Genomic DNA, 12383 nt, shown 5'->3' with positions numbered 1-12383 from the left:
CCCACTTCAACGCTTTGGTTCAGCTTTGCTCATAAAGGAATGTCAGGTTTTGATAGTTTTCACCCTCTTCCCCAGGCTAAAATGTTTATTCCTTACTGTAACATTCTGGAAATACTTTCTTTATATTGTCTCATTCATCTACTGTATAAAGAACCCATGCATCGACCTGGGCATTCATTTTAGTATAGAAAATGATGCTGCAGTGATATATACAATTAAATTTGTAAACAGAAGCACTGGACTTCATCCACTTAAGCAAAAGGTGTATCTGTTAGTTCTGCAGTAAAACCAGGTAGTCTTTTTCAATTGATCATTTAGGTTTACTGTGCAGTCTTTTCTTTCATGCAATGTGAAGGTCATTGCGTGCCAATTCTAAACTCAAAACTCTGCTCAGTAGCAAGGGGTAGTGTATTAAATATGTGATTTCTTTTGTATTAATATTTTGCACTGGCTGCAAAGTAGTAATAATAATGTATATGAATATGTATATTGTGTACTTGGGAACATCAAAAGTTGCTGTTAAGTTTTGAGAAAGGCAGAAGCTAAAATGCTGTGAAAGTTTATTAGGTGAATTGATCTATTTCTTAAAGGTCTGTTGTCAAGGGCTTTACCTGTTGCAGCCACCCTTCAGTTTCACATGTATTTACACTGCCATCAATAGCAGGTACTTGCAGGGTGCAGACTAGTCTTGCTCAGCATGTGCTGCTGTACACAGGGCTGGAATCCGAGTCCTGCTGCTCTTCCACTCATGCAGACATGCAACCGTGTTGTGAGAAGAGTTCTGTGCAGCTTTTCTTGGAGGGGACACTGGTAAGGAAAAGCACAGACAATGACTGCCTGTAGAAGCCTTTGGTTTTTCAGTGCAATTTACCGCTTCTTACGCCTTCATGCCTGTGTGTCTCCCACCGTTCTTTTATTCTTTATTGTGGCGTATGGATATTCATGATCTGTTTTTGTGTAAAGAGTGACTGCTCAGTGTGTAAATACTTAAATTATTTATAAACATGGTGTCCTGTTAGAGCAGGGGTGGGCAATCCTGGTCCTGGAGGGCCGGTGTTCCTCCTGGCTTTTGTTCCAACTGTGCTCTAAATTACTTAATTGTACTGATTATTACCAATTATTGGTCTAATTAAGTAATTTAGAGCACAGTTGGAACAAAAGCCAGGAGGGACACCGGCCCTCCAGGACCAGGATTGCCCACCCCTGTGTTAGAGGATTCAGAACTCCTTAATCTTGCTGTTGGAACATGTTTCAGATGTGATTGTACTGCCACCTAGTGGACCGCAGTTGTTACTTAAGTGTTGCTATTTTACTGGCTGCAGTTTCAAAAAAATGGAGTGTGCAAGTGTTTTATTTAAAACATAATAATAAATAATAAAAAAAACAAGATTTTGAGCTTGCTTTTCTTCATTTTGAACCCTTTACTGTTCTGGTTCTGTTCTGCCCATGTTTAATTTAAGGTTATGCCTTCACTCTCTTGATTAACAATTACTTGGGCCATCTCATTTTGTAATCTGTCTTTCATCTCATTCAACTCCAAAGACAGAATGCCTGGACGAATCACACTGTTCCAAATCCCAGCACTTCAGCAAGCAGATATTGATCCAAGGAAAGTAACCCCCTGAATTCAATGTGGGTTTAACATACTTCTCCTTCCATACATGGTCCTTGTTTCAGAGTACTAGAATACTCCTGGGCTGTGGGATGCAGTGTGTTGCACATTTGAACCCCTGTTTGTGATATGAGGTTAAAAAGTGGACGTTAGTGAGAAAGCGTTATATTTCTGGTTCAGTGAGGCAAACATCCTGGTGCAATGCAGTTCTTCATGTTGTAAATATCCAAATTGTGACGGATGACTTTTAAATACACCATCTGGGGTGCAGGAGGGGTCTGGACATTAACAAACATTAACAAAGATGTAATAATTCATATTTGTGTTTATTAAATTATTTGTGCTGTGTAAAGCCACTGGGACGTGTGTCCACTTGAGAGCCTCTTCTCAACAGCAGCACACATTATTCACATTGCACTGATGAAATAAAACAGACAGGCTAATTGCATCAAATAATGAATCGGTAATACCATCACCAGTATTCCATAGTTCACAGTTCAAGCAAATGAGACCTGGTTGCTACTAAAAGTAATGAATCTGCCTTCTTACATGATCATATATTAGAATGAGACCTTGTGAGACAACAATTATTTCTAGAAACTCGTTTTACCTAGTACAGCCTCTGACTGAAAATACCACTTTGCTTATTTGGCAGGTACTGTAATACGGTTCACTCCTTGGCTAACTCCCCTTAGTGCTGAGTCCACTGGCGAGAGACATGCTGCCCTCTAGTGAGAGACTCTGTGTACAGCATGTACAGCAAGGGTCCAATCACACATGCTTCATTCAGGCAGTTAACTTTGAGTTTTGAGTTAACACTCACAGAACAGGTGATTTATAGAGCTATGTTTTCTTAAAGGAAGTTTCAGACACCTGAATGGTCTTACTTACTAAAGTGATGGCATGAAACCCTATTATCAGTGACAGAGTTGTAGTGACCAAAAATAAGACTCTTAAACACAGCAGTCTGCTGGAAAATAAAAGTCCACTGTAATAACAATGACATTAATAATAATGCACACAGGGTCCCAGTGCTTGCTGCATCGCCAGTCAAAGGGAAAATGAAGTCTGGAATGCAAAACAATCCACAGTGAATACAATTATAGGAGTATAGACATTTTTTAAAGGCTTGACTTTTTAAAACATGGCCCCCATCCCAGGTTAATGCCACAGAGGGACCTCACTGGAAAGAGAGCAACATACTGTCAAAGCAAGCCTGTTCAAGGTGCTCAACATACATTCAGCATCTCTGAACCTCTGATGTAAGACAGTACATCGCCTCTGTCCATAATAACAAACCCTTTCATCCTACATACACTGCCTTCACTGACAGCCCCAAACCAGAAGGGCAAGCCTGCCATATCTGATAGGTTAGATAGCTGAGTCGAACTGGAAACTGTACCAAGAACAAGGACTGCACTACAAACCAATCCCGTTTGATAATGTCAGACACTGCACATGGCTGTGGTATTGATTAGAAGCAGCGCTCTCGTCCCCTCTTTGAAGAGAGGGGCTCAGGTTTGATAATGTCAGACTCTGCACATGACTGTGGTATTGATTAGAAGCAGCGCTCTCGTCCCCTCTTTGAAGAGAGGGGCTCAGGTTTGATAATGTCAGACTCTGCACATGGCTGTGGTATTGATTAGATGCAGCACTCTCATCCCCTCTTTGAAGAGAGGGGCTCAGGTTTGATAATGTCAGACTCTGCACATGGCTGTGGTATTGATTAGAAGCAGCGCTCTCGTCCCCTCTTTGAAGAGAGGGGCTCAGGTTTGATAATGTCAGACTCTGCACATGGCTGTGGTATTGATTAGATGCAGCACTCTCATCCCCTCTTTGAAGAGAGGGGCTCAGGTTTGATAATGTCAGACTCTGCACATGACTGTGGTATTGATTAGAAGCAGCGCTCTCGTTCCCTCTTTGAAGAGAGGGGCTCAGGTTTGATAATGTCAGACTCTGCACATGGCTGTGGTAATGATTAGATGCAGCACTCTCATCCCCTCTTTGAAGAGAGGGGCTCAGGTTTGATAATGTCAGACTCTGCACATGGCTGTGGTATTGATTAGAAGCAGCGCTCTCGTCCCCTCTTTGAAGAGAGGGGCTCAGGTTTGATAATGTCAGACTCTGCACATGGCTGTGGTATTGATTAGATGCAGCACTCTCATCCCCTCTTTGAAGAGAGGGGCTCAGGTTTGATAATGTCAGACTCTGCACATGACTGTGGTATTGATTAGAAGCAGCGCTCTCGTTCCCTCTTTGAAGAGAGGGGCTCAGGTTTGATAATGTCAGACTCTGCACATGGCTGTGGTAATGATTAGAAGCAGCGCTCTCGTCCCCTCTTTGAAGAGAGGGGCTCAGGTTTGATAATGTCAGACTCTGCACATCGCTGTGGTAATGATTAGAAGCAGCGCTCTCGTCCCCTCTTTGAAGAGAGGGGCTCAGGTTTGATAATGTCAGACTCTGCACATGGCTGTGGTATTGATTAGAAGCAGCGCTCTTGTCCCCTCTTTGAAGAGGGGCTCAGGTGGCAGGTTTCATGAGGTCACAGCCTTTCACATGCAATGACCTTTCCTGGGGTCATTTTTTCAAAGCTTGTCATCTGGATAACAGTGATCCAGATTTTGTAATCCTTTATTTTGTAATCCTAGATTTTGTCATCGAGATTACTTTTATCTGGATTGTTTTGATCCGGTTTTTCAGAAAATGTCGCTGCTGGATTACATTTTTTTTTTTTTAAGTAATTTCGATTAGAAAATATAGGATGACAAAATTCAGATCACTGTCATCAAGATTACAAGATTTGAAAAAAACATCCCCTGGTGATTTCTTTGATTGTCACATGTTTTAGAGTCACTGGGTTCAAGGAGGAGATGAAATTAACACTAGAACGACCGCATTTATACACATACCTAGAACAACCATGAGCGGTCAATTTGACCGGCATATTAAAAACAACATAAATATTATAATGAAAGGACAAACAATTGTCTTATATACATAACAAAGCGCATATACGTAACCAAAGCTATGCGTTTATACACAGACATACTATAATCAAAATTACATGAATAAATAAGCATTTGAACAGAATGGGCTTCATTTACAATCATTACAATCTAAGTGCTGGCACAAATCACATGCATGTTGCTCTTTTCAAAATGCAGTGCACTTACCGCAGACTGTCTTTGCGTATTTGGCACAGCTATCAACAGTAACCCAGGCTTCTGGCACCAAATGCTCCACAGGCATATACTAATTCCTCCAAAGGCATTGACCAGGAATCATCTTGTAGTTGTTGGTGGGCTTCTGCTTCAGTGCATCATTGTACATGGTGAAGCGTATGCATGTCACTCAAAAGGTGAAAAGCACTCAATGCGCTCTCATCAATGTTACGTTTTGCATATGCTATGGGCCCTGGAACTTCCCTCAAAATATTATGTTCACCCCTTCTACCTGGATTTATAGTGTTCCAAACAGTGCCATCATTACCAGCCTCTTGAGTGCCAGGTGGTGCTGGTGCTACTGCTGGAGAAGCGGCTGCCTCAGGTAAAGGAGCGGCTGGATCAGGTGCAGGGGCTGATGCAGGTGAAGTGGCTGGCATCCTTCCACAGGATTACTCCTTCTCCCACGGGATCTCTTGCGCCCTCTTTGCGCACTCGGTCCTGGCACTTCGCTGGCATCCTCCTCACTGTCACTGCTGCTGGAAGATTTATCTTCGCAAACCCAGTCTGCTTCAGAGCCAGATTCGTCATTGTCCATCTCTGCTGTATTAGAATCGTTGTTTGGTAAACTTTGCAGTAATTCCAAACACTGCTTTGCTGTCATGCGTCTTCCGTGATCCATTTTCAATGTGTATTGGGGTAACAATGTGTATTGGGGAAGCTGTGTGGTCCAGTGGTTAAAGAAACGGGCTTGTAACCAGGGTGAGACGTTGTTGTGACTCTGCAGCTGATGCATAGTTCACACATCTTAGTCTCTGTAAGTTGCCTTGGATAAAGGCGTCTGCTAAATAAACAAATAATAATAATAACAATGAATTTCTTAGAAAAACGAGTGACTTATATAGTAACCAAAGTGCATCTGAAACATAGATCAGAGGAGACAGCCAGACGTCGTGAGCTGTCAAGGCTGATTGATGGGCTATCAGGAGGCTCATTGAAACAATAGAAATGTCAGAAGACAGCTCACTTGAGGAGTGCAGACTGATATAATCAAACATCAACATATGGCGGCAAGTCCCGACTGATAAATACAAATAATACCGCAACATTTCATTGTTATAATATGTTATCTATGTAGCGGTCAATTTGACCCCTCCTGGTCGGAATAGCTATGACAGTATTTTATCTCCCTAATTTTTGCAGCTATGCTCTTCTTTCCTTATAATTAGTACATATATTTAGGAGAAGTCATTATTGACCGATGTGCATACCAAATCCTGTTTTAAAAATAAACACCCCTCAAAATGAGATTTTTTTCAATGTCACATCAAGGTAGGTACTGCACTGCCTTGGATTCAGTAAAAGCATCTTTTTTTCAGCTTGAAGAGAGAATGAACTTTCCGATTTTTTAGAAAGACTCTGAAAAAGGCTCTGGGAAAATCTACAACTCCAGGAGCATAAATACGCAAAGTAAATCTTTTATTTTTCTGAGAATGTGCCTGGCATATTCTCTCTTTAAGATAAATGATTGCAGGAAAGATATAAGTACATGTACAATGTGGAAGCCCAGGACGCGACCCCTGTGCCATTTAGAGACTGTAACGAAACACAATTAAGAACTGTGGCTGCCTCCAAGTCACCTGAAGTAGTTCTAATCAAATTGAACAGCTGGGCAGGTTTTTCCAGCAGAGCCGTATCATGCAGATATCTTTTTTATAAATCCAAGGATTCACTAGATCTAGTAGTGACTTCACTAAGGCATGTCACCACAGTAGCTTTGCTCTAGATGTTGTGATGATTTCTTGCACTTTACCTTTACCTCTGTAGCCCTCGACCGGGGGAAGCTTGGGCTTCATGTTTGCAGACCTGATAGGTGCTCAGGATACAAACAGTACTGCAGCCAATCTTATGTCAGCCTACCTGCAGGCATGTATGGGAAAGCATGTTATGTATAACGTGTTACTCCTCTTATGCAGGGATGATAAAGGCAGTGAGTGTGCCTTCCTGAACCACATGTGTCAGTCACTCCCACTGATGGATCACAGTAGGGGACCATCACAATTTAAAGCAGTACATGGTGTCCTTTTTTTTAAATACAGCTTTATTTGTTGTTACTTGTTCGGTCTGTTTAATCATATTGAAATAACTGCATTTGGTATTGTATTTATACGCCATGGAACTTCAAAACATAAGGGCAGCAGTGTGGAGTAGTGGTTAGGGCTCTGGACTCTTGACCGGAGGGTTGTGGGTTCAATCCTAGGTGGGGGACACTGCTGCTGTACCCTTGAGCAAGATACTTTACCTAGATTGCTCCAGTAAAAACCCAACTGTATAAATGGGTAATTGTATGTAAAAATAATGTGATATGTAACAATTGTAAGTCGCCCTGGATAAGGGTGTCTCCTAAGAAATGAAGAAGAAAAACTTGCACTACATCAGAATAGTCAACTGTGGTGCATAGGGTTAAAAACAATATCAAAATAAATTAAAGAAAACCCCGCAATTCACATATCAAAAAAATACTTTATTGGTTAAAAAAACATTTTAAAAAAACAAGCATTTCGGTTTAGCATGAACCTTCACCAGGGTAAAAAACATTTATCCATTCCCACCAGTGTAAATGTGTTACTCAAACAAAAAACAATTTATACTGCTAGTGTTTTAAACAATCAATTACTTAGAACAGTAGATCTTTAGATAACAATGAATGAAGTGTTACATGCCAGCCTGGCATCTCATTTGCAAACATAGAAGAATAAGGTGCAGCTACACTGAATTGGCTGTTACAACGTGTGCAGCTCTGCGTTTAAACACCTGCAATTCAATATCCAGCTGCTGTGGTTCCCCTTGTAATCTGTATGCTGGCTTTAACACTAACTGAACAAGTCTTAAAACCACAGCCGGTGTTGAGCAGCTTGTCACGCATACATGAGGGGGTATGAATTGAATCGAACAACACTGACTTTTTGTTTGGTAGGCCAGAGTATATTGTTCTGGTTACTTCTAAAGTATTCAGTCTTTAACTCCACCGCTTTCACACAAGAAAGTACCAGCCTGTTCCGTATTCTTTTGTCATGGCACTCTATGAACACTGGTGGAATTCAGATGTTTACAATACCATGCACTATACAGTACTGCCAGGCTTCAAGAGCTTGCTTTGATAAATGAAGTGTTGTCAAACTTGCTTTCTGCATAGTCCTCTCAGTTTGGAAACTGCTTGTTCATGTGTCATACAGGTAGCCTTTTGGGATTTGTTCAACCATCAAATGGCACAGTCTTCAGCTTAGAACCGTCTTCAATATGAAAACTCAGCGCTGAAGAATAACACTTGATCATCGCAGATGTAGTCTTTTTGAGGCTTTCTATCAAGATAATAAATAAACCATACACTGAGTAGCTATACAGTTCATATTGTATAACCTAGTACCTCACCCACAGAATTCAGCAGTATCTACAGTATAGCAGTGCCATGCTTTCAGAAATACACTGCTAACAAACAAACCCCGTTAGTAAAGTGTACCATAGAGTGCTTCTGTTTCTTCTAGCTGGGTTTTGTGTCTTGTATATTAACAGGAAACCTACATTAAAGAGAGGTATAGGCCTGCCACCAGGTATAACAAGATCATAATAGAAAACACTTTTCTGGTGCCTATAAACATATCTTTCTTTGCATACACAGCAATGACTGAGTTTAAAAATACAAGATATGACAAACACATTCTAGAATAAGCGTCTCTCCTTACTCCTTACCATTGTATAGTAAGTTTCAAAGTCATCAAAAAGTTAAAGACAGTGGTCTTCACAAGCACAATTCGGAGCACCAACAGTACCGCTGCATCCGTCTGATTCTCAATCTCTGTGAAGAACATTGTATTGCTATGGGTTATAACAGGGTACTGTGCTGTTCGACATCAAGCTGTGGTCTGAATGAAAATATGAGTTCTCACCATTCAGTATGCATTTACAGTAACTAGTGTAATTATAATAAAGGAATTCCCAGCTCAGAAGAAAGACCTTGGGTGTTAATAACGTGTTACCACCAGAGAACAAGTAGAAGTATATTATATACAGTAGTGTGCACATGTATTCAACACTTCAGTATGTGTCATTGTATCCTTTATATACCTGCCTGCATGAAAACCTCAGGGTGTGAAAATTTACATTTTTGATCAGTAATCAGTGATATAAAAACAACAGGCACTCATGTGAAAATGTTAGACCACTTTGTGCTTTAATTAGGTATCGTAAAACAACTTTTACTCTTACTATTTTAAATTAATTGCATGCTATTAAAGTCATCAATTAAATTAGACAATCACTAAGCTGCCTATTTTGACAATTTAATATTGTCAAAATAGATTCAATATGCACGGCAAATCAAAACTACAGAAGCAATGGGGTGTTCTAATAAATGTGCACACTACTGTATAAAACAGCCCCTCACACTATTTAAGTATAAGTCAGGAGATTGTATTACGCTGGGTGTTAGGGTATATCAGATAAAATCAAAACACAAACAAACACAGGGTGTTTACCTCCAGTGCCAATGCTGTTATCTTCATAGCAAGTGTTTTCCAAGTCTTCATCTTGTAAAGCTAAAACAATGTTACAGTGTTTGTATTGTGCATTGTTAAAATCCCTTATACATGACTTACTTTAATATGTGTTTTTTTATTTTTTATACTAGTTCACATTTTGAATTTACATTGTAAGAAAGATTATCTCTCATGTGTGTTTTCTGAATGTATGAGTGTTAGACTGTGCTTTCTGTTTTAGGTATTTTCTTAATTAGATTGCTGTGAAAATAATCTTCAAATGAACAATTAAAGTTTCCTTGCACTTCCTTGTATTTTAAACACGCCTCCACCTAAGACATCTCACAAGATTGTTCCCAACAAGGTCAAAACCAACCCCCAAGTGGCCAGCAGGGGGCAGTGTGTTTTTTTAAGAGAACAAACTTGTTTTTTGTATTTTGCACCCTGTTATAACCTTTACATTTAACAATATATTATGACACAGAGACATCTCATCATTGGTACATTACAAGCTATGGTAATATGACAAGGGCTTTCGTTAAAAGCAGTGAAAAGGTCAAACAGAATTTCTTACCAGCCATATCCAAGTAACTCTTGCTGATGACCATTGCTGTGCTCCTGTGGTTCACCCGGCAGGAGTACAACTCCCATTCCTTCGATGGGACTGATATGAGAGAAATAGCACTGTGGGTCTCGTCATCCTCCTTAGCAACATTGTAGGTTATGTACTCGGAGGAAGTCTCTGTTCCATTGGACAGCCACTTCACTTCCACGTCGTCCAGCAGGAAGTCACTGACCAGGCACACCAGGAGGGTTTTACTGCTGCCATACCCATAGTACTGGACAGGGGGCGCTAGTGTGGCAAAAGGCACAGCACCCAGTCTCACTGGTTGAACAGATTAATGTTAACATCTCCATGTTTGCATGAAAAATGTTTTAACTGAGATTTAAGTCCACTGTTGAGTAGATCCAGTCAGAAAATACTGCATCACTTAATGGCCCATACTATTTCCTTGTTTTATTGGCATTATTCAATTAAACTTGTAAATTTTGGCATTGCAGACCTATTGTAGAGTTCACGAGACAGCACTGCTAATGCGAGAAGAGGCTTCTCAGCAACATGTATGCAGATATACAAGTACATGCTCCAAACACATCCATGGGCAGAAAAACGTCTCATTTTTATGGTAACATTTAATAAGATCTTAATTGAAAACAGAAATCATACTGGATACAGTCGATCGGTTTGATGGATAGACGGCTGCTTTCACAGACCTGATTAGCACTAATCTTTTGCTTCTTTCCAATGGTACAGTAAGGCAGTCCAAGATACATGCTAATCAGGGCCTGTAAAATTGGGTGAATAGCCACATTTGATGTAATACTGTAGTAACAACAGAATTAAAAGGAAAAGGTAAATGCTCTTTAAGTAAAGATAATCCTGTAAGGGTTAATTCAGCAAATCCTAAAATACAAATACAAGTTTCAATATAACAGCAATCAGTACTCACTTGCCATTAGTTGAATGGTGAGGAGGTAAAGAAGCATCCTGCTGAACCATGCAGGTTTATTGAATGCCGGAGCCAGAGCCAGTGAGCAGTGATGTCATCGAGTCAGGGTTAGGGGATGTCACTCCAGATACCGTGCAAACTCCACAGAGAGCAGCCCAACTAGGCAGTCTGCCAGCTTCATACATCTGCTGAACTTGTTGTGGACACAGATGTTAGGCATCACCAGTCTGATCAGAGGTAAGCCCTCTTTACCTTGTGACCTTGTGATCCCCCCCCCCCCCCCCACCCCACACACACACCACAACACCTGTTCCTTCTTCAACTGTACACATTCTACAAGCCAGTGTCTTCGCTGGAGGAACGGCCCTTGTTGTATAATGGTCTGCCGTTAAGGATATTCCTGACCCCTGCACATGAGATGAGATCATGGGTTACAAGCTCGACCAAAAAACTTGTCCAGTGGGATCGACTGACCCCTTTGTACTGCGGTTACAGCAGATCGACTGATCTCTTTGTACTGCAGATTGACTGATCCCTTTGTACTGCAGCTACAGCAGATAGACTGACCACTTTGTACTGCAGCTACAGCAGATCGACTGACCCCTTTGTATTGTGGTTACAGCAGATCGACTGATCACTTTGTACTGCGATTACAGCGGATCGACCTATCCCTTTCTACTGCAGATTGACTGATCCCTTTGTACTGTGGTTACAGCAGATCGACTGACCCCTTTGTATTGCGGTTACAGCAGATCGACTGATCCCTTTTGTACTGTGATTACAGATCGACTGACCCCTTTGTATTGTGGTTACAGAAGATCGGCCGATCCCTTTGTACTGCGGTTACAGCAGATCGACTGACCCCTTTGTATTGTGGTTACAGCAGATCGACTGATCCCTTTGTACTGCGGTTACAGCAGATCAGATCGACTGATCCCTTTGTACTGCAGATTGACTGATCCCTTTGTACTGCGGTTAAAGCACTCACATGGCAACCCCAAGATTGCCCGTTCATGGGAAACTTGAACTGAAAAATATTTACAGAAGAAGAATCCAGAAAAAAAACAAACAAACAGGGACATAGCCAAGACACAATAAATGCAGGGGTGAAAAAGTGGGTATTATCAAGTCCTGTTTGTACAGCATGCATAGAGTGAATCAGACTATACAGTACTTGGTTTCCTCACTGGTGTTTTTATATTGACTCTGGTCTCATCTCAGACACCTGAGATATACAGTACATATGTTATGGTAAATGTCTGAATATTGCTAAATGTCGACATTTATAAAGTAAAGCAGCAAATGTCAGAAATAAATATACCACTTTACTAGGGACATTTACCGGTACATCTCAAGAATAACCTAAAAGCTTCAGTAAATGTCCGAAAAGCAATATTTTTCTTCATAATCCGGACATTTATCACCTTACTTGGTACATGTTGACAGTTACCGTTAAAACTTAATATTTACCAGAGCTGAACTTTTACCATAACACATCCCTTTATAACATCAAATAATACAATAAAGACGTGCATGTTTATTCATTCTTCATTCATACGAGCCA

This window comes from Acipenser ruthenus, chromosome 2 (genome assembly GCF_902713425.1).
Source record: "Acipenser ruthenus chromosome 2, fAciRut3.2 maternal haplotype, whole genome shotgun sequence".
Classification (NCBI taxonomy): domain Eukaryota; kingdom Metazoa; phylum Chordata; class Actinopteri; order Acipenseriformes; family Acipenseridae; genus Acipenser; species Acipenser ruthenus.
This window is presented reverse-complemented; position numbering follows the sequence as displayed.